Source organism: Alosa alosa, chromosome 17 (genome assembly GCF_017589495.1).
Source record: "Alosa alosa isolate M-15738 ecotype Scorff River chromosome 17, AALO_Geno_1.1, whole genome shotgun sequence".
Lineage (NCBI taxonomy): Eukaryota > Metazoa > Chordata > Actinopteri > Clupeiformes > Clupeidae > Alosa > Alosa alosa.
The window spans coordinates 9,345,706-9,369,883 of NC_063205.1; the positions used below are offsets into that span (position 1 = coordinate 9,345,706).

General features: G+C 44.9%; 1 protein-coding gene across 3 annotated transcripts in view; it reads left to right on the forward strand.

The window, feature by feature from the left end:
* The first annotated feature begins 586 nt into the window (after positions 1-586).
* Positions 587-24,178, forward strand: part of chrm2a (cholinergic receptor, muscarinic 2a) — a 68,646-nt gene continuing 45,054 nt past the window's right edge. The window contains exons 1-3 of one of the 3 annotated variants that reach the window (XM_048268189.1): positions 587-739; positions 1,157-1,347; positions 19,453-19,532. The gene's annotated coding sequence lies outside the window, so the exon portion shown is untranslated. Of the gene's footprint in view, positions 740-1,156; positions 1,348-4,061; positions 4,169-19,452; positions 19,533-24,178 lie in introns of those variants that run through there. The other 2 variants (XM_048268190.1, XM_048268191.1) reach the window with 2 other exon arrangements.

A 24,178-nucleotide genomic window follows, 5' to 3' on the forward strand; every position in this document is an offset into this window, starting at 1 on the left:
TTAAACGGCAGCTGTAACACATTTTGTGTAGGCCTGTACAAATTGTCGCTGGTTTAAAAAAAATTGGCTTTGCCAGATGCCGTAAAAACAAAAGCACATATGCTCAGGTAAGACCGACTTGGATCTCAGACACTGGCCAGACAACATGGAATAGTCGCCCAGTAGATGTCAGTAAAACATTCCACTGTATGCTTAACTGCTTCTTTTTGAAGATTGCATCATTGATATTTCACAGAGATGAAAAAAAAAACACTCGAATAAAATGAATAGTGTAAACGAAGTAGTGCTAATATCACAAGACCAACTTGAATCAGGACCAAAATCAACAGATAGGCTATAGTGGCACAGTAGCTTGTGATTACTCTGATATCCTGTTTATTTGGTTGATATCATGACACCTGATACATAAAATATCAGTTTTGGACTATACTGAACATGAAGTGACAACTTTATTAATGGTACAGTCAGATAGGTAATCATGAGGCATGTACCATGTTTCTTCTTGAATGAAAGAAAACGCAAAAACATCACTCCATCACCGTCTGCTTCTAGAAAGCTGTTTTGTGCGCCCTGGGCTGAATGCGTTCGGTCAATGCTGGGAAGGCGAGAGTAGGCATTGTTCTCCGGGTAGTGTAAGTGGTTTAACTAGCAGCGAAGCAAATCTTCTATCACGGAGTGCTGTGCAGTCACAGCACGTGCGGTCAAATGGCTGAAATCCTTATAATCCTGTGCTCCATAGGTGCGTATTGAGGTTGATCAACTTGCGTCTCAACCCCAGATATTGACTTTCTCTGGCACTCGCTGTGGAGTCTCTTGCGCTCTCCATGGTGCTGAAACGTAAAGAATGTTTAGAGCTGAAATTTGAGCGCCTTGGCTGCGAACGTGCACGTAACACCGGTGCGTGTTCGTTTTAGCCCGTGCTTAATGTGAATGTGTTAATTATATGAGAATAGCATAATGTATTTTCAAACATATAATTTTACATTGGGGTGCACTTTTGCAAGGGGAAGAAAATTGTTTCGAAGTGATTTTTGGAGAGTGCCAAAGAAAAACTGAAATGAGTCAAAGATATTGCCTGTTTTAAATATCCGTTTCTGTTGATTACGCGACTCTCCCTCCCATACCCCCCCCTCTCTCTTCTCTGTCTCTCTCTCAGACTCACTCACTCGTTCTTCCCACTCAACTCTCTCTCTCCATCCACCAGAGAGACTTTGCTTTTCAACCTTGCGTTACTCCACAAACATGTCCTCAGACGTGCAGCTCTGCGATGAAGTGGACCGAGTAAGCAGCAGCCACCACGGAACGCGGGACACGGAAGGGGTGATGACCAGGAGAACTTGAAGGCAGGTAAACGGACTACAAGAATTATGTTAGCTGACATTTGGTGTAGAAGTCTGTACTGTTCGCGGTGTGCGGTCAGATTACTAGCTGTTTCAACACAGCTCTGATATTTGCGAAAGGCAAAACTATTTTTTTCAATAGGGTATAGAAAGACAGAATCTTCATAAAAGTATGTGCAAGAAGGGCACTGTCCATCATACCATCATACACATTGCATGAAACATGCTCTCGGAAGTCTAGAGATCAACAATATCGGCTGCGGAAATGTCAGTGTGCCTGATATTGATTAATACCTTTTTAATTGTTGCAATCGATATTTATAACAAATCAGTAGCTTTGTAGCACATTTCTACTATGCCATCTATAAATATCTCACTCTTAGGTACTACAAGAGACTGATGAAAATTGGTGAATAACTTACTAACTTAATGTATTTCATGTGCCACTCTGATCTGAGTGAAAAGGTCAGATTTATTAATATGGGGCAGTGTCAAAAAACATTGAAAACCTGTCTGATGCCCAATTAATTGGTTATTCTTTGAAATAAATAATGTTGTGCGTAGTCTACATGTATATTAACCCATGGCAAGACCGGTGACTCGATGTCTGCATGTGGATGTTTATCGTCTACTCCTGTTTTTGTTATTTCCCTGAATCAAAATAAGTAGCTCTATTACTCTTTGGACATGAAAAGTGGATAATTTGTTTTCACACAGTATTGCATAGTTATTGAGCTGGGGTATTTTCTATCTACATCTAACATCTGAAATGTTCTTAATAATGGTACATTGAAATATGAAAACAGCGGTTGATGTTTCAATCTGTCTTAACCATAAAATGGCATTATTTGTAAATGAATACTTCACTCCTATGAAGACACTGACACCGCAAAGACACCGCAGGTTGCGCAGTATTACATCTGCTATACGCAACACTTGTCCCAAACCAGTTATGCACTCAGTGGTGTAGTTATGATCTATTTTCCTTTGTCCCACTACATACTGTTGCATCAAGAGAGCAAGATGTCATTTTTTTCTATTCCTACGCTCCCTGAGCTCATGGACCAAATGCCCAACTTTGCGAGTTGTCGCATGATAGAACAATTATGTTAAACAACGATTGTTGTGTAGTGTGTAGTCAGTTATTGGGAAAAACTCCCATAGGATACAAGAAGCTCTTGACACGGACTGTTTGGACAAGACAGCGGTTAGTTTGAATATATCTCATGCGAACATGTTTTACGAGGGGGCGCACTTTCCACATTGATAGACGCACCGTGCCTCCCCGTGCGTTTATATTTGACGGGTTTAGGCAATGTGTGGTGCAGTGTAATGTAGCCTACTCAGTGAAAATAAGATTTCTATGAGTAATTCACAAATAAGAAAATATTATAGCCGGATGAGCCTATATGGTAAATACTGGACTACAATCTAGCTTTGGCGTAATGTGCCATGGGCTGCATGTCCGCCCTCGGGCTGATTCTGGAGTTTTAAATGCTGTTTGGGTCACGTGCGCTTGGTCTTTTGTGCATGTTTCATTCCTCGTGTTTATCTTGGGGTCATGTCAATTTCCTTCAAGCTTGACTTGGTTATACGTATTATATTGATCAAAAAGCCTGGGTGATTTATGAGTTGTAATGCCCCCCATCATCGTTAGAACCATCATGACCATGGTCAGAGCACGAGGGACTCGGTATGCTACATTGTTAATAAATAGCAGTCAGATCTTCTCGCGATAATGACGTATATCTATCATAGCATATTTAAGTAAACACGAAATCACATTCATTTGTTAACATTTGTCTAACAGTGCTGTCGATATGCTTTCTTTACGAGTTGTCTTGTGTATTTGTTTGTTCTTTACCATTGGAAAATGCAATATTTGAAATAATTTGTGTAGAAATTTGAAATAGAACAACTTCCCAAAGGTCTTAACACAACAACAGCTATCAGATAGGCTGTGAAACCGAGATTAAAATAGGTATTTGAGCCACGAACTCGCTTCTGAGGCCTTTCCAAGCTTCACTTGCTATGTGTCCAGAGAAACATATTTTGGAGTGAATGCCAACCTTGTTCTAACGTGACTGACTAGAGTCATACTGTGGGCTAACACAAGAAATGTGAACATGTGTTCAGATCTGTTTACATAATGCAATATTTAATGCAACATTGAGCTAGTGGTTACTATATTGGTTGTGGTAACCACAATATATGTTGTTACAATTGTGTGTTTAGTTGAATAGAGAGAGCATATTTTAATATCTTATTCACAGATCACATTTTGGTCTTTTTTGTACATACTCACAACTGCCCTTGTACTGCCTTTACACTACACAACTGCCATGTAGGTTACACTGGTCTGAATATAGTAGCTGCAGGCTACGTTTGCATTCATGTGTGTATTTATGAGATGCTTCTTTTGTGAGGGGAAAGCGGCTGATTTTCAGTAACTGTAAAGTGTGTGCCACTGGTAGCCATTAATCATATGCTCCTGTGTTAAAGTCATTGTATGGTAGGCTACACAACGCAACCTGTTCGCTGCCTCCTCGCCTTCATCTCTCGCCTGGAAGGCGTGTATAAATAGTGGGAGGCAATATCTCGGGAGGTTGCTTTGCATTTCAAACTTTTTGGAGTCACAGCGAATGTAACATCAGAGCATGAGAAATGTTAATCAAAAATGCCTAAAACCTGAGCACTGCATTAGTAAGCCATAGAGGTGCTGTGAAAGGCAATCTTTCATGGAGACAGCGCGCCAGACGTGCGTAAAGGACTTCATCGTTAAAGAAAACCTCGAGTGCATGGATGCGATGGCTTATTTAACTTTACAGGTAAATAGCCTATGCATACACGTCTTTCACAAGGTTGGTCGGGGTTTGAGTTCTTTTTCACTTTCGGTGAGTTTGGATATTCTATTCTGCTGAGACGCTTCAGTGTTTCATGTCGAGTTGCGAATCAAATGAGGATTAAAGTTGAGTTATGTTTAAGTTCGACTTGATCGGGTGCTGTTTTAACGTTTAACTAAATGCACAGTCTATGTGCTGCATACTCTCTGTTCTCCTTATGTATTTATCATTGTCTAACACCAACTTGATGTGACATTAAAGGACGGCCTTGTTTAGCTTCACAAATCGGTAATTTCATTACCATGAAAATAATAAATAACCGCTGGACACGGGTGCGAGTCGACTTCGAACCTATATGAATAATCGATCGAATACGCACAGTCATTAGTAGCCTACGTTTGTAAGAATACTGCTGTTGTTGACATGCTATATTGTTGGTTAGGAGTAGCCAGTGCTTTCGTAAACGGCGTGAAGGGGAAATATGCTTGGGGAGATACGCTTGGAGACACTGAATGCTAATACGTCGTGACGTGCCCAGTCACGGAATATGACTAGAAGCGTGCAACATACCCACCTTACTAGAAACAAGCCTTGTTTGTGAAATGTTGAATGTGTTGTTCTATAAGTGAAATGGGACGCACATGGCAATATTTTATTTGCTTATATACAGTGTATAATATATATATATTTATATATATATATATATATATATATATATATATATATATATATATGTGTGTGTGTATAATATAATATATATATAGTGTGTGTGTGTGTATGTATACAGGATTCTTTGAGAGTTTTGACGATATGAGCTATATAATATCTGATAATGCAATGTCAGCATCTCAGTGAGAACAAGCATTTTCCTTCTTAAGCATTGACTTGTCATCAATGTAGTCATTTTAATTCATTCATTGATTCCACAGAGTCCATTAAATGGGAGACCTGGCTAGGTCGCAGGTTGCGGGTTTCAGTCATTTGAACAGCAGCCTAACCCACAGTGACAGTATCTCGACTCGAGGAAGTGCACCACTGGGGCAGGGGGCCGCGTATGTTTAAGTTCAGTTGAACAGGATTGCATTTCCAGTGTCGTGAGCTACACAGCACACACATTAGTGGCGCTCCATGCTGGCTCTGTTTGAGAGGAATGCCTAATGATTATCACACTTCCAACCATAGCAGGCTCCCATGCTCACACACTGTTTTTGTCATTACGTGTAAGCGAGACTTTGAGAATCTAATATAACGGTCAAAGGGGAAAACACACATGTGTGTGTGTGTGTGTGTGTGTGTGTTGTTGATTCATTACAAGTTGGTGCAGAAGAGCAGATGAAGGCCACACAATTAGGTTAGCTTATCAGAACTATACTATTTTGCAGACCATATGCTCTTGAGAATATTTTTCTGAGAATTTCTGTCTCTCTCCACCAGTCAATAAGTAATAGTTAGATAAACAGTGGGATGGGAGGTTTCCAATAGGAGCCTTCTGCAAAGAAGAGAGAATTGCTTATTTGCTTGGATTTATAAAGTATATTTTCTCTTAAATGGTCTGGTATGGGTTATGCCACATAAATGGCAAACATGTTGTCGCACTGGACCAGGCACAGTCCTGAGTATTGTGTTAGCATATTATGCAGCACAACTCAGATAATGGGATTTGATATTACTGTCATTTCAAGGTCCCTTATTATAGTAGTCCTTTAATATTCTGAATTACCCAAAGTTTATGTAATAACACAGCATTGATCTGCTGTGGATCTCTAGAGAATTGTTCTTCACATCTGCTACTGGATGATCTGATGAATTATTGCCAGCATTGCTAAGGTGGTGCAGTGTGCAGACGACTCAGTATGTTTTATGGTTGCAACCGTTTTATGTGGATCAATAATTGTATATTCTCTATTCTTTTCTTATTCTATAAGAATAATAAGTCACCAAGGCCTACAGAGAATGACTTGGTATAATAAAAATAGGCAAACATCTATAATTATTCTTACACAGCTCCATAAAATTGCCGTAGTTACTGCATTATTGAGAGCACCACATTGGTTGTTAGAGTTGCAACAAAAGTTATTTGTTACTCTTTCACCAGTAAAACTGGTGCCTAGTGCAGATTTCTGTCATGAAACCATGTAACAAAGTAGTATGTTTGTTTTATTGATTATACTTGAGAAGTTTTGAAAGGAAAGAAGTTAAGTTTTGAACATTTCTTATCTCCCTGCATATCTGCCTAATGGCTCCTCAGAGAACAACATAACGGTGGTTAGTTTCATTAAAATTCAATGAGCCTTCTGTGGAGCGTGTCCAATTAAATTAACACATCATTTTTAGAAGGGAAGAGTGGCCCTATTTCTTCTGTGTCCCCTCAAGTTATCACCTTTTGCATTTCTGTTGGACACAGTGTCATTGCTAAATTACTGTAAACAAAAGACAACCACAGCTATTTTTCCCCCAACCATTCTAAAATGATATTGGTTTCTTACCTGATTATGTTTGATGTTTAATCCCTTGCTTGCCCTAATCAGAGAGAAAGAGAGAGGTGCAATATTAAGATTCTAGCAGCTTTGTTTCTCAATGGTGCGGTCTACATTTAACAGTATAGTTTGTGAAACTACCACTAACCTCGCTTTTATGGCAAACAGCCATAATAACTACAGTAGCTTCAATAAATCAGTTAGCTCACTTGCGGAGTCTCCCGCAAGGCCCTGCCAATCCATGGGATGGTGTTCAGAGGAGCCCCAGGTGTTGCTGAGCACTACCACTAATCCAGCAGTAATGCCCACTGCCACACCATGGCTCTGCATTTTGGAGGATGCAGTGTGACAGTTAAAAAGCTCACAGCATTTTTTTACGCTTATTTTTGGCGTCGGTGCAAAAACTGTGACATGGCAGCTGCTGAGTTGCAGCAGAGCCTAATTCTGCTTTGTTGCTGAGCTGCAAAGGGGGTAGATAGGCCCACTGCTCCCCTAGACCTCAAATCACTCCCTTCAGTAGCATCCGACTCTCCAGACACCATTTTAAATGCAACCCCCACTAGTGACACCCTTATGCTATTGACAGCTCTGTTGTTTTAATCTCTCGTCCTTCCTTTTCTCTCTTGTTGTCTATGTACCCTTACTGGACCTTTGTTGCTAATTCTGTCCAGACGCCATGTTTCGGTCAGCTTAGTTTTGGGCCCGCTGCTTGTGTCCTCCGCACGGCACGGGCGTCTTTTGAAAAGGGCACTCTGTCCACCGCTCCTCCTCAGTCGAGGGAAAGTTGACACTAATGAGCCACCAGCTCGCAAGGGGAATGTTCACGACAGCAGATGAACATGGAGCGGGCCACACCACAGGCGTTTGCCTCCCCTCCCCTCATCCTTCCCCCCCCCCCCCCCTAAACACCCCCCCCCACCTCCTACCCCCCTGGCCCCTGTGACAGAGCTGTCAGAGAGAGAGTTTAAATCATTCAGGAGCATTAACAGGACCTTTGAGACTGTCTGAGTGTTTTTTTGAACACAGATAGACAGCCTCTCCCAAGGGATGTGTGTGCTCTGTGCTGTACACACACACACACAAACACAGACCGAGAGAGAGGAGGGAGGGCAGTATGTGACCACACACACACACACAAACAGAGAGAGAGAGAGAGAGAGAGAGAGAGAGAGAACCACATACACACATGTCAGCATTTAACCACACACACACATGCTCACACACATGATCTGGTTCACTTTGGATTCAGCTCCAATTGTGCTGTCTGTCCCTGGAGTCCAACCCTGGCCCAGTACAGCAGGTGACTAAGTGCAAACACCCTAATGGTTATTTACCAACTGCATGCACAATTACCCTTATTAAAAGGCTTGGTCAAATCAGGGAAGCATGTGCATATGTGTGTGTGCGCGCTTGTGTTGATACATTTTATGCGTGTGTTTGTGTGAGACGGTGTGAGTTTTGAAAATAAGTGTGTCCGTGCTTGTACGTGTGTTTATTAAAATAGAAGAGGGATTCAGGGTGCCTCAGCATGAGTAATTCCTCTTTGCAAGGCTCAAGAGCACAGGCGTGGCATCTTGTACTAAGCCTATGCCAACGCTGGGTTACAGTTGATGCTAGTGCCAGGGCGCAGTGGTCGGCAGCCGGCCTCCTTGTTCTTGTCCTCCCTATTCATTTCCCTGTGCAATTCAATTATGGCCTGACAGCTTGGAGCCACCTTCTAAAGGACTCGGAAGGCTTTAAAGGTCATTGTTGCACTTTAGATTTGATTATGCTCCTAAAAGGCATAAAAAAAAGTCACGATTACTAATCCTGTTCCTTCAAGCCACCCTAATCGCGCTCAGCCTTAACCGTTCTCATGCTTTAGAGGCCATTAGCGACCTGCCCACAGCCGTGAAAGGGTAACCGTGCTGCTTCCCATTTCTAAGACTTTCTAGTGATTTTGTGACCATCCACCTTTCTAGGATACACAGCAGTAGGTCTCTGCGTTGGTTGGCACGTAGCAACGTGTAATTCCACTATATGTGTGGTGTATTTGATGCCTATCATTTGGTAAAAATGGCTTAACATCTTAATAGAAGTTAACAAGTGGGAGAACAACCAAGCCTGTAACATGTCAGGTGTCACTGCTGGTGGGGAGAAGATTGCTCCCGCAAACTGAAACACAAACATGCCTGTGACTATAGCAATTTGGGAAGGCAATTGTCCCCTTGTGTTGACAGTGTCGGGAAAGAGAAAAGAGAAAAGCCAATCTCAGCCATGATTGTGGCCAAATTAGTGGACTAGGAAAGACAAGGGCTGCATGCTCGATATTGCTCATGGGCTGCTGGGTGCTTTGTTCAGTGCGGGCCCAGCTGGAGAGGGGAAAGGCGATAATGTTGCCTCTGTGTCTCTCGCTCCTAAATGAAATGCATGATGAAGGGAATGTGTGTGTAAGAAAGAGAGAGAGAGAGAGAGAGAAAGAGATAATGGTAAGAACGTATGTGTGAGAGTGAGTGAGTGCTGTGTGTGTGTGTGTGTGTGTGTGTGTGTGTGTGTGTGTGTGTGTGTGTGTGTGTGTGTCTGTGTGTGTGTGTGTGTGTGTGTGTGTGTGTGTGTGTGTGTGTGTGTGTGTGTGTATGAGCTTGTGTTTGTTTTTAATGCATATTTGTGCCATAGGAGTCCTGACTCTTTTGCAGGCCATTAGAGTGGAGAGGACTATTTGGCTGTCTGCTGTGGCAGCCCTAGGAGGTTTGTCTGAGCTTGAGGTTGTAAAGAAACCATCTGAAAGTGCTTTATGGAACAGTTAGCATCTGCATCTCTGACATAGACAGGCTCCAATATGGCTCTCTGAGATGACCAGTCCAGTTACACAACATCTGCGGTCCTGCCCATCTCTGCAAAAAGTAAACAAATGATAACATGAAAATATACAGTAATACAGTAATATGACTTTGACCTCACTGTTGAAAGGGCTACTTTTTATGAAAGTTCTACCTGTCCTTGTTGTTCTCTCTCTCACTTTCTCTCTCACTCTCTCTCTCTCTCTCTCTTTCTCTCTTTTTCTCTTTGTTTTTTCTTTCTTTCTGTCCTTTTTCATACTTATCGCCTTCACTGGGTTCCACTCTGCTGTTGGTGTGGCCACAGGGAAGCCGAAGAGACTGTACTTACTGTTGAAAGTCCACCAAGCTCACAGACATGTCTGAGAAAATGCCAGGGAAAGAGAGAGTGAGACAGGCAGCGGGTCAGGCGAGTGCTGGGTTACTCCCAGGAGTGTTGCCTGACCAGGTCAGCCATGAGACATGATCATTTATTACAGGCTTTCACTGCAGTGCAACATTGCTTCATCACCACCAGCACAGCCTTTCTCTCTCTCTCTCTCTTTCTCTATCTCCTGCTATCCCATCCCTTCCTCCCTCTTTTTCTCTCTCTACCTCTCCTCCCTCTGTCAGCTTACAATGAGCAATGAGTTCACTGCAGTTTCGCCTGAAGACAATTTTGGCCTCTGTGTAATCGGTAGTCATGGCATTCATGATTCGTACAATGGGCCTCAAATCTCTCCCATAATTGGCATTTAGGCTGGGAAGAAATAGCAGGTTGAAATACGAAAGTCTTGGTGGGTACTGCAGGTTGTCTCCCCCTGTACTGGCCTGTTCCACTGTTCTTTACACCTAATGGGACCTGGGTGGGTTTATACAGGCCATTTATTTTTTTGTTGTTGTTGTGGGTCCTTCCCGGGACTTGTTCTCTGAAGCCATCCACTGTGACTTTTAATCAGTCAATCAGTCAGTCCTCTCTGGGAGGTGTCAATCAGTCAGTCCTCTCTGGGAGGTGGCCTCATTTGAACTGACAGCAGGTGACTATTCAGAGGGTGTCTAGAGACTACGGTGTCATCAGGGTATCGCCAGTGGCATTGCCCTGTGAACACAAGCATGCTCCGAGCTTTTTTTTCACGATGATCCAAACAACATCGAGACGTACAGCACAGCACGCTCAGACAGGGATGAGCAGAACAAGAGAAACACTCACTCCCTGTCCATGCTTAGTGTGAACAATACTGGATAGATAGATAGATAGATAGATAGATAGATAGATAGATAGATAGATAGATAGATTCTTTATTGATCCCCAGGGGAAATTCAATACTGGATAGATAGATAGATAGATAGATAGATAGATAGTATACTTTATTGATCCCCAGGGGAAATTTAATACTGGTCATGGTCTGTAGTTTGGGGTGGGTGCACAGAGCTTTATGGGATAAGAAAATGATTCTCTCCAATAAATGGAAGACAGCCTAATGAAAGAGGGCATTTTCTGTGATTACTGGTACGTGGATTACTTTCTCCTCGACGGAAGAGTAAAATAAATACAGGGCTTCTCCCCGAGAGTAGAACAGGTAGAACAAATCCTCCTTTGCCCGGCATAGAAATCTCCTTAATCCACCATATCCAAGCTTATGAAAAGACTCTGAGACAGACATTTTTAAATACGCGATGCATATGTATCGAATGAGCGCTACAGCTCTTACTAAGCAGGAAGCATGACAACTTAAAGTCCCTCGAAGAAGGAAAATCAAAGAAGGAAAAAGAAAGGAAAAGTGACAAAAGTAACAAATGGAAAAAAAAAAAAAAAAATTCTCTCTGGACTGATGCAAGCCCAGAATGAGATAAGGAATTAGTATGCAGAGAGAGAGAGAGAGAGGGAGCGAGCGAGCACGAGAGCGCATCATGTCGCATGTTGGGATGGTGTGCCGGGAACAGACCTGAACCCAAGACAAGGTCACCCCTCTCTCCGCCCCTCGATGCAGCCTGTAGGGAGGCAATCAATACACCACATCGACACAATCACTAAGACCTCACTACCTGACAGCTAATAATAAGCACTGTTAAAATGCAGGGGTGGCATTTCTCTCCTTTTTTCTTTCTCTCTATTTCTTTCTTTCTTTCTCTCTTTATATCTCTCTCTGATTTTCCTTTTTGTTCTCTAAATCTCTGCCACTTCGGTTTCTATTGCTGTGTGTTTCTCGCCATCACCGCTTCTTTCAACACTGTAGTTGCTGACCGCATGTCTTTTGGATCTTGGAGAGAATGTAATGGAAAAGGGACAAAAATGAGTTGAATGTGCTGCAGACATCTTTTACCAGACACACATTCTTATCGACGGCTTGGCGCGCCAAAAAGATTCCAGAGATACAGAATATCTTCATGGCTGGGATCTTGAGTGACAGTCCCATAAATGTGGTGTGAAGGAGTGTGGCACAGCAGGAAAGCCACAATGAAACGCCTCTGAAGTTTAGCAATGAATATATAACTGAAGTGAGATGTTGAAAGTGAAGTGAGCACCAAAAATGGGATTAATGAGCAATCTGTCGTTTTCTACCTTCATGTAGATGTTTAGTTGCGTTTCATATTAGATGGAGATGGTGCTCATGGGTGCGGAAGAAAACCTGTGCTGTGCCGACGCAGTTCTCTACATATACAGGAGTCCACAAGGTGTTTACTACAGATGTGGGGTTGTCAGGCGTTACAGCAGATCTTGTGCAGTTAAAGAGATCCGCTGTCTCTAAATGAGCAGGTGCTAAGCAGTGATGCCAATTCGAGCTCACACAGGCTCGTGTTGCCTCAAGGTAGACAAGAAATCTTCATTTGCAACATCAGGAGTGTTTTTCTCATCCAAACTGTGATTTAAAGGTGCCAACAGTGATTTTGGATGACGTCATGTCTATTGATATTTGAACCAAACACCAACAAAACGCCTTTCGGTGATTGGCTGGAATAGTTTTGTTATGTTTGGGGAGCAGGCTTGCTCCACTTTGTTTGTTTACAGTTCACAGAGCCAGGGCTGTGTACAAAGACTGTTTTTCTTTACAGTGTACTCATGGTATTGAGAGCTAGTGGATCGTGAGGAGATATTTGCTGAATATGTCGAAAAATGTTAAGACTTAGAAATCCCTTAGAAACGCTGACAGTACCTTTAACAGCTTTGCCTCACTTCACCACCCAACCTCAGGCAGTAAAGGAAAATCAAACTGAATGTGAATCAAACTGAATGTTAATCAAACTGAATTCCTACTAAAGGAGGTTTGCTCAAGGCAATTTGCCTGTATATACAATCAATAATCTTTTTTGACAGTAATCAAAGGGTGGGCCAACAAAGATTACTAGAAAATGGTCTTTGTTGGTTAATTTGTAGTTAAGAAAGTATGAATAGTTTTAAATTAGGGCTCTTACTATATATACTCTGAAACTACAGCAAAGATCATGGCCCAGCTCCAATATCCCCATTCCACCGGTGGCTACCCACAATCTCACTCACTGACAAGATTCCAGGGGGCATCTGACAGCCATGTCATATTCAGGCTATTAAGTGCATTTGTGATTGGAACAAGAGGGTGGAAGGGGAAGACGAAGAGCAGATGGTATTAATTTTCGGCACTCGGCGCGTCTCCTTCTAATCTTCCAACAGCCCCGATGACTCCTCACTTTTATGTCTTTGATATGCCTCCAGCCACGCGCTTCAACCTCCCGCGGTGAACTGGGCAGCAATTCACAGAGCCGGACTCCCCCGCCTTCTAGAGCTTTGATGAAGCACCATCATTATTGTGCATCACAGATATCAGCTCAGTCTCTTTTTCCCCTCCCTCACCCCCCCCTCCCACCATCACAGCCTGCAAAAGGGGATCCATTGGTTGCAACCCGTGAAGCTCTCTGTCTTTTTAAAGTGTTGTCCCGCCAGCCCTCTGGCAGTTCTACATAGCGATACGACGCCTAAAAGTAATTGCCCATCCTGTCACAGAGTGCCCCCCACCACCCCCAAGCCTGTCTAAGCAGTTGCGTTCCACCATCCCGTGACAAGGTGCCACATTCTTAATCCAGTGGGACTGGCATTCATATTCCTGTTCGGTGAGTTAATTGCGTATTACGATGATGGTTTTCCATGACCCGCGAGGGTCCCTGCGGTGCAGCGATCCAATTATCTATTTGCTCTTGATTTATCGGTCTACGCGTTCACCCTTCCCGCCACTGACCCTACCTCGCTCAATCTCGCTACCTCATTCCCTTCTTCGATTCATCATCACCACTTCTTCAACACCACATCTTTTTTCCCTTCTTTCACTCTCTATTAGCATTCTTTTTTTTCTTCTTATCTATATCTCCATCTGCCACGTATTTTCTTTTGCATGTGTGTGACGTGGGACTGTCCATCCCTCAGTGCACTCAAATGCACTCTCTGGTCTGTCTGTGTCTCGGTGCCAGGGCCCTAATGGGCATTTCCCCACACTGTTGGTTAATGACGGAGCCCCTGCTCAGAAAGAGAGCAGAGGAGGGAGAGATAGACAGAGAGCAGAAGAGGGAGAGATAGACAGATCATAAGAGAGGGAGGTGGAGAGAGAGGGACTGAGGGAGGGAACCCAAAAGAGACAGAGAGAGAGAGAGAGAGGGGGGACTGAGGGAGGGAAGCCAAGAGACAGAGAGAGAGAAAGAGAGAGAGAGAGGGACTGAGGGAGGGAACCCAAAAGAGACAGAGATATATATATATATATATATATATATATATATATATATATATATATATATATATATATATATATATATATATATATGATATAAGAGAATATAGAGAGAGAGAGAAAGTGTGTGTGTGAGAGAAAGAAAGAGAGAGAGAGGTTTGGGGGAATGCTAATGTTGATTTTGGGATTCAGCTTCGCTCATGGCTGTAGTGACAAATGACCGTTCAGCCATGAGCCGACTGCTCCCGATAACTTCTCATATATGGCACTCGTGTTTGGATAACAGGGTGACGTGTACGATGTGGAATGGGGGGATGGGGTGTGGGGAAGATAAGGGACCGCAGTTAGTAGATGAGGAGATAGATACAAGAATATATGTTAATGATGGAAAGAAAGAAGGGGGAAAATATCTGTGTGTGAGTGTTTTGTGTGTGTGTGTGTGTGTGTGTGTGTAACAGGCGAGCAGGCAACCAGTGATTTGGTAATGACCAGGGACAGGTGCGGTGCTGTTAATGACATTAAGCAGCACACAGGGAAGAACAGTGCGTACTCTGGCTGCCCAAGAGCTCACTAGGAACTTACGGGAGAGGGACGAGCCTTTAATAAACAGGACAGTGGGCTCCATCGTCTTTCCCACAAGTATTGGCTCATCCGTCATGATGTCAACGGCATTGACGAGAAGTCCTCTTACCCTCTCTGACCTGCCCTGGACTGCAGTCCCCTGCCAGACGGGCCAGAGACATATCCTATTCTCAAAGGAAAACGTGTGTGCGTGCGTGCGTGCGTGCGTGTGTGTGTGTGTGTGTTTGTGTGTGTGTGTGTGTGTGTGTCACATTTCAACACCCCAGTGCTCCCCTGATGATGCTGTTTGACAGGCAAGAGACATGCTCAGCCCTCAAAGAAAAATGTGTGTTTTCTTGTCGTGTGTGTGTGTGTGTGTGTGTGTGTGTGTGTGTGTGTGTGTGTGTGTGTGTGTGTGTGTGTGTGTGTGTGTGTGTGTGTGTGTGTGTGTATGTGTAAGCATGTGTATATGTGTTTGTGTCTGTCTGTGTGACTGTGTCTGTTTTGCATGGCGGCTGTGCATGACTGGTCGCTCCACATTTGCATTTGTGGGCAAGCGGCTCACGGTGGGCATCCCTTGCTGACGCACGACGTTGGGTTGGGTTGGGTTGCGTTGCGTGTGTCTAGGCTGACGGAACCAAGGCTTCCCTCCATGTTCCTTCACGCTGTCGTTCCCCACTGCCTGCTCGCCGTCTGCAGAGCGACCATCCATACCACGTCCTCATCTGTTTAAAAGCCTGAGAGGATGGACTTACTGCCCGTCAGCACACACACACACACACACACACACACACACACAATCCCCTTTTCATCACTAATCTTGGGCCCTCGATGTTGGTAGTAACCTGTCTCAATGCACATCTTGCCCGTTGGTCAGCCTACCAAGTCCCCCAAGGCAGCCCCCCTCTCTTCACTCCCCATCCCCTACTCTCATCTCTCTGTGTGGACAAGCGGGAAAACCCCATCCGTCATGCAAAGATCACCGCCACCCGGTGGCTTTGAAGTGATGGCCTGGATCTGCAAAGCGGGACAGCTTCATCCTGGTGATTTTTTTACTCTCTCTCTCTCTCTCTCTCTCTCTCCCTCCCTCTCTCTCCTCTCTCTCTCTCTCTCTCTCTCTCCCTCCCTCTCTCTCTCTCTCTCTCTCTCTCTCTCTCTCTCTCTCTCTCTCTCTCTCTCTCTCTCTCTCTCTCTCCCCCCCTCCTCACCAAGAGAGCACAGTGGTAAGTGTCCCACAGCCACAATAAAGAGTGCATTCTGGTGTGCTGCAGCGCGTGGTGAAGATGCTGAAAGCAGCACGCCTCCATAGGGCTAGGAAACGGGGCAATGTTTTGAAAAGCAGGTGTCCTGGAACGTCGCCAGTCGCACATTTTTAATTGTTATCTGCACCGCAAAGGCCTCTGTTTTGAAATTGTTTAAGGGTTCTCAGTCATCTTAACATTTTCTACATGTTTAACCCCAGCGATCTCTTATTAAGATTTATTCGTCAAGAGAGGGGGTTGTATTAAAGAGACACCTTTTGATGAATAGGGCAGGTGACCACATTCTTTATAAAAATGTGCTTTTTATTCATTCCATTTACACATTTAAATCAGCACTGATGATGCCTGGCCCCCTTCTAAGCTGAATGCAGGCCTCGGCTTGAGAAACTCTCAAGATTTATGGGCCGCCTCCACTGCCCCTGCATGAATTATTTATTACCTAATCTTACTCGCTCTCTCTCTCTCTCTCTCTCTCTCTCTCTTACTCACACTCACACACACACACACATGTACCCACACGGACGGGTACACAAGTAGGGCTTTAATCCTGATATCGGGCCTCTGGGATAGTTGGGACTGGGCGATGATAGTAAAGTAAAACTCAGCTACTGATGTGACATTCCTACTGAGCCATATTATTCTCCTGTATTATTTTCATTTTCGTCTGGTAGATAAACTTCTGCAGATCTGGAGGATTTGTCTTTAATATATGTTTGTTTCTTATGATACCGTTAAATAGATCTGCTGTGTGCACACACTCTACACAAAAAAGTTTTAGAAGAGAGATCTATTTAAAGGGAGAAGAGCCAGAGGTGAGGAGAGGTAAGAGGAAGCTAACCTCACGGGGAGAGAGATGCGGGATGAGAGATTAAGAGAGAGAGGGAGAGAGAGAGAGAGAGAGTAAGGGGGAGAGTGGAAGTTACGTGGCATCCCTGTTGAGTCGGATTAGCAGAGGCAGACTCCTCCAGTCAAAGGCTGTCAATTCGCCCGAGCTGCCGTGTGTGATTGAGCGCGTCTAGCTGCTGCTTAGTCCGCAGCGGCCCGCATCTGAAGTGTGCGCCGATTGATTGAGCTGTCCCTGCCGAGTGGTTCCGTTGGCACGGTGCCCCCGTGCGTCGGAGCCCCACCGCCCCCCCCCCCCCCACCCCAACTTGTCAGTCGCTGGAGTTATGACATCATGAACCCCCTCATAAGGCACCACCATTGTTTTGAAATGAATGGGCATCAATTTTCCCCCAGCCCCCGCTTTCTGCGAGGATGATTTGTGAGTGCTATTATCCCCAGAAAAATCGGCAGGGAAAATGGCTGCCGAAAGAAGCCTCAGTACGGCCTGCTGGAAATGGTTCCTTCCCTCTGACCGGTCCAGCTTGGGTTGTCCAGATCCATTCCAGTACTGCCTGGAGAGCCCATGACAACTAGTAGGCTCACACCCAACCTAGCTACGTTTTAAAAAGCAATCAATTGACAGCCCTACAGTACAAACGGCCCTGTCTGTCCTGTGTGGCTATGCATTTTTGAATCACTAAATCAGAGTGACCACCAATTCTCTTGTCATCAGCATAATAAAGGCATAAAGGCACTCAAACAAAACAGGAATGAAACTGACATGGTGGATTTTCTTCTGCAGTCTATGCTAATTCATTTACTGTCTCTACCAGGCACAATAAATAAACTGCTGAGTTCCTCAAACACCTTTCTAAACTTTATTGCACCGCCATGAATGGATAATACATTATGCATTGCACAATTTTCTCCCTCTCCGACTTTACCTTGGCCCATGTCAGTGAAATTAAAATGAAAAATTTCAGCACACGAAGAAGCCCCCTCCAAAGCACTCCGGTAAATGGACCATTCTTTTACCTCCCCCTGCAAAAAGTCCCCGTGCTCCAACGGTGGATGAATGTTTTCGCCCATCAACTTCTTGAGAGCCAGTTTTTTGTTGTTTTTTTTTTGGGGGGGGGGGTTACATCCAGTGTGTCTCCCCTCCATAAACGCCAACAGCCAGCTCTTTTTCCCTTTCAGGGTTCCTCTTGTTTGCCTCCTCACAATGCTCTGGTCAAATGCAAAAAGTTATCAGCCGAGTGCAGGAGTGAAAAGGTCTCTCACCGCGCCCCCCACACCTACACCGCGGGATTCAATTCAGCCGCGTGGCTTTCTCCTCCGGCACCCCAGCCCGGCTCTGCCAGGCCAAGATAAACATTACACTGCAAACATGGAACCAATCAATTCTAAAGCACCACTAGCGTATTAATCTGAAGTGGAAGGTAGCACAGCTAGCGAGGAAGAGGAGAGTGAGAGAGTGAGGAAGGGAGAGGGGTAGAGAGAGAGAGAATGAAAGAAAGAAGCTGAACAGTGTTTTGTTTGGCATTGGCAGGATGTGCACACAGATGCAGTTTTGAGCACTGATTATTCCTCTCACCTCGTGGTGTGCTTGTATATTGTTTGAGTATGAACAGCACGTCCTACTTTCCTATTATCCTGCTGTGGTCTCCGTGGTGTTTGTGATTGTAGTTCCGGACAGAGTGAACATAGCTCATTAGTAACCTGAATTAGATGCGCTTGGTGTGGGACGTATCGCTCAATGAATAATAGGCTGCAGAAATTAGTATTTTCATTGTTGTCAGATGGGGAGTGGAAATTAGAAATCAAATGGATGTTTGATTGTACTCGTCCAGGTTGGTAAACAAATCATAGGCCTTGGAGGAAGTCAAGACGTAGCCTATTATGAACACAAATTCTCAATACAGCTGTTGCAAGGCTGTTTTGACTGATGTGTGTAAACAACAAACTGCATACGAGATCCAGCCTATCAAGTGCTTTGTGTCAGTGTCTTGGGTGTTTTTAGATTAGCTTGAGGTTTTTTCTTGATGATTATTTCAAGATTATTTGTAACCAGTTTGTTTGTCATGTCATGTGTCTTTTGAAAGAAGGAGAAACATTATTTCTGAGTTTCCAATGTCTGAACTAAATGGCAACTGAGTGAAGAAAGAAAAAAAAGAGGCCAAAGAAACAGAGCGTTCAGTGGCAGCTTCTGACAGCACTATTCCTGTGCTCTAGAGTGCTATGAAACAGACGTGTACCAAATTCGGTTGGTGCCAGAGCATGACATGTTGCAGCGCTGCGATTTGCACTGTCCTCATTTCTCCATTTATTTTCATGAGCAAATGTGCCAGCGAGAGAATTGCATTATGCCAACAGTTGAGAACGATGGCAGCTTCCCTGCTCATCAACCCCAGCTTAACCCTTATCCTGACTTGAGCTGCCCCCCCTCCAGGAAACTCCCCCTGCCACCACACATCTTGTACAGGACAATTACATTTTAAAGGATTCTTCCTCCGTAAATCTTCTATTGTGGATTTAATTATGCTTTGCAGAGCAACTCCCTTGTCAGCCATGGGAACCTCGGGGAGAGAGCGAGTAAGGAGCCTTGTGGCTGCCACATGAGGAAAGCTCATGTCTGCTTTCGTCTCTGTTCCACAGAACGCTCCATGATGGTACGAGAAGAAGGTTTCACGCCTGCTACGCTGATCCAAATCATTACGTTCAGATGCATTGACAAGGTCAGTTGTCTTTCATGCCAGTCAACACCACAGTACAGTATTGTGTATGCAATGTCATAGTGCTGTGCAAAGAATGTTCTATGTGTTATGTGCCATTCTTTATTATTTGTTTGTTTGTTGTTTGTTTGTTGTTTGTTTATTGTTTGTGTTTGGTAGAGCCCATACTCTGATAAAAACCCCCCTGAACTTTTCCCTGAACTTTGTAAAACCTTTGGAAATGCATTTATCTCAGCATTAAGACTGGGCCCTGCTTAAAAGAAAAATGCCCTTTCAGGGAAAATTCAATGAACATGACTGTGCTACACTTTTTCCAATAGGGAGGAGTTGGGGTGTTTTTTTGTTTTTTTGGTGGGTGATCGGATAAGGTTGAATAAACGCTGAAGAGAATAACATGGCCCAGGGGCCCTGGCCAGACCAGGCTGCTTATCTGTCCGAGGTAATGACGGAAAATCTTTAATCTACAAACCTCTGAATGTCATTATCGGACAAGTCTAACAGTGCATCTGATGTAGGGCATTTACCTCATCCCTCTGGAGCCCTGCAGATTCTCACCAAATGCCATTTTCAAAATCCCAGGAGAGGTGCACGCAGGTAACGTGCGGAAACACTACATCCCATAATGAAGACTTCCACAGCACCTCTACCTCGTAATCTCATTAACTATACCGCTGGTGCCAAATGGGTCTTAAATGAACACTGCATGGTTCAGAGACTTGTTTGTATAGGAATGGAGCGTTGTTGGCACTGAACCCCTCCACCCCCCTATAAATTCGCATTTCAGCATTAAAATTAGAATTTAGTGGGGATTTACTCAACGGTCCACCCAGCTTACCCCATTTAACAGGGGCTGATGATTGGCGATGTTGAAATCCATTAGCAGCTAGAGGTGGAGAGACTTTCCACGAGCTGCCTCTCAGCAAACAATGTCACATTGCTGTCACTCCTCCTGTTTAATGCCACACTTCCTCACTCGGTCACTCCCGCACTCACCGGGTAAGTCCACCTCTCGCTTTCCCCTCAATTAGCAATATTAGCACAGGCAGGGGCAAACATATGTGTGCATGTGTGTGTGGGGAGGGGGGGAGCACAGATAGCTGTGCAAATAACTGGGTAAACAAACTAATAACGGCAGGCCCCCTTTAACCCGGAGGTTAAACAGCCACTCTAATCACTGCCTTTGTTTTCCTTCCATTTGTATTCATTGTCGGTAGCGGCTGAAGAAGTGAAGCAGCCCTTATCCCCTCCGCTGGTGAGCTTCATATACATGCACTGCGCATCCTTCCAACAAGTGCCAAGGCATGAGTGCAGAGGGGGGAAAAAAACATGCACAGGAATTTGCAAGTGGCGACATGTCTGTTGTCACTCTAAACACGAGTAGGCTTTGGCAGCAAGAAAGAGGGAAAAAAAAGAAGAAAGCTAGGCTTTGCACCGGGCTATAGAACGACAACACGCCTGCGAAGAGAGAGGTTGTGTGCGTTGGGGGTTTTGGCGGAGAAGAAGGCATTATCGTAGAGCCAGACGCGCAGACAAAACAGGCCGGAGGGGCTGGGAGAGTCCCCCCTGCTGGGTGCTGCCGAGCTGCGCGGCGGAGCGGTGGGGAGGTGGGGAGGTGCTGTGGGAGGTGGGGAGGTGCGGTGGGGAGGTGCAGTGGGGAGGTGCAGTGGGGAGGTGCGGTGGGGTGGGGAGGTGGGGTGGGGAGGTGCAGTGGGGAGGTGCGGTGGGGAGGTGCGGTGGGGTGGGGAGGTGGGGGGGAGGTGGGAGGCTGCGAGGGGACCGTGGCACAGGTGGGTGATGGATGGCTCCTGGAAAACTGACTCGTCAAGTCTTTTAAAGAGGGCTCCAGCTGGGATGCAGCGGGTACAAAAGGGAGAGACAATGAGGGAGAGAGGGAGAGAGAGAGAGGGGGAGAGAGAGAGAGAGAGAGAGAGAGAGAGAGAGAGAGAGAGAGAGAGAGTTAAGACATCAGCCGGAGATGTACACACAAACACACGCACACACTCACACAAACACATACACACACATTCACATATACGTACATATACGTACACATGTGCTCTCACACACACACACTCACATGCACACACATACTCCATCTAAATCTGTGTCTGGAAAAGAACAAGCCACCCACACTTGGGGATGGCACTCAGCACCAACTGTTAAGGGACAGAGTAGCAGGAAATTCCATTATGGACGCCACCTCCAGGGCCTCTAGAGTCACCACTGACCACCAATTTAACGCCTGGCCTTTTCTGCACCGTCCCCCACACCAACCTCCAAGGCCTCCGTCCAAAACACTTAGGATAGTGCACTCGCAGCAAACTGGATGCATGAGACGGCCTCCAATGCGTAGCCACATGAGGTGAATTCCAGATTGCCGGGGACAGCATTGCAATGAGGCATAAGCGGTCTACTGACAACCGCAACAACAGTGTTTACATATTTACATATTCATTTAGGACCAAGAATGGCTGATGGTGCATTGCTAGGGTTTTGTAATGCTATGGCTGGACACACCCTTTAGACCAGTATCTTAAAGGGAAAATCTCAGTGTACAGGGACACTTTGGCCAACTGATGTTACGCTACTGATGGAGAGAATACTGGAAGGTGAAAGCAACCTGGTCTCAGGGTATGAAAATGTGTGAGTGAGGACCCCTGCAGACCTTAAATAGATCATCACCCCTCTCATTCCGACCCAGGCCCACATGTCTCTAAGCACATGTAATGGTCCCCTCGCTGAGGTGGTGTGCTAACGTGCTTGGGGTTGTAATTATGAAGTGAGTGGGAAGCTCCCAGCGGTGGGATGGAATGGTGAGGTTGAGGCACGGGGGACCTCCTACGCTCCATATACATCTCCCTCCAGGGGGGTAAGAAAGGTTTACTATGGGTGTGAGCAACACCCCTGATTAATGATGCTATCACTGGGCCTCTCTGGGGCCTGCTACCCGCCAATGACTGTTTCAGCCTCCAACCCCTCGCCTACCCCCACCACCACCCTCCAGCCTCATCGCCCCATCGCTGGTGGAGGTGAGCTTGTTAAGGGAGTGAGGGGAGCCATCTTGGTAAGACATCTCCATAATCATAAAATCCCATTCCTCTCTTCCAATGTTCAATCAAGACTTAAAACCATGTGGTGCATTATGAGTCTTTGGATGGGGGACAGCAGGCTCTAGGTGAAGGCCCATACAGAGGTCTCAGCACCGATGAGGGATTGAGGTCTTTGTCGTAAAAGCTTTATGAAGGCTACTTTTCCAGACAGCTCTGCCAAGCCCTTGAATCTCCATTATACCTCCTACTTGGCAACGTCCTCCATTTCCTGAGTTCAAAGCAGTCACATAAAGTCACGGCTGAGGTGGTTAGCACCAGGTTAAGAGAGACCTCAAGGTTGAGGACCTCATTTCACTTTCACACATCGAAGCCAGGCAATTCCCCAAAAGAGTCAGATCTGATACAATGTAGTGTGTTCTGCAGAAAACCACTGGTGTGCTTTTGAGTCACGTTCGAATCTGTTGTGATTCACAAACTGTTCCAGTGAAATAAGTCACCCCTCAAGGACAACTCTTACTCATGTACTTACCAGTGAGAGGAAGGGACAAGGGACCACCGGTGGCCACTTTCCATTTGAATGATTCATTAGCAAAACTAACGCACAGAATTAGCAACATACATAACCTGCACGTGAACCAACATGCATAAATATGCATAGTGTAAAATACAAACTCATAAATATTTTAGACTGTAAACAAAACAAAATTCCCCTTGTGGGGCCCCTCCAAGCGGATGCAGACAAATATATGCAACCACATATGTATTCATGCACACATGCATGCACACACACACACACACACACACGCACACACATACATACACCTTTTTGCTCTTGATATACTACAATACATACACTACCCACATGTAATATATATATATATATATATATATATATATATATATATATATATATATATATATATACAACATATGTACATGCATGTCCCTTGTACAACCCCCAAAACATGCATATCCACTCACACATAAACAAACATGATAGACACAGAAATACAGACAGAGAAGAGATACTCTTGCGACCACTATCTCGCTCACACACAAACCCAAACAACATACACTCACACAGCGACTTGCTTAAGGGAGAGTAAATCAGTGATGACAGTCTGCAGGGACATATGTGCGGCTTTATTAAATAAGCACCCCCTCCCCTAAGGGCTGTGTAATTTATGAGAGGAGATAAAGGTGATGAAGTGGAGCTGGATCAACATCCGCCCAGAGAGAAGGAGAGAGCAAAGGAGAGAGTGAAGGAGAGAAGAAGAGAGCGAAAGAGAGAGAGAGAGAAAGATATAAATTCGGCTGGAGAAAAGAGCAGCAGAGAGAGAAAGACACTGAGAGGGAAAAGACCACAAGGCTACAAAACTGTCCTCATTTTACATCTCTGTTGGGGAACTGCTGCTGACACACAGATAAGTCTCGAGCAGGCCCTGTGCACAGAGAACACTGCTGAAGACCACTCAGCAGAAATGCAACACACTGTGAGCACACACACACACACGCACGCACACACGCACGCATGCACACGCACACGCACACGCACACGCACACGCACACATAAGTATAGGCTACCAGGTCTCTTTCTCA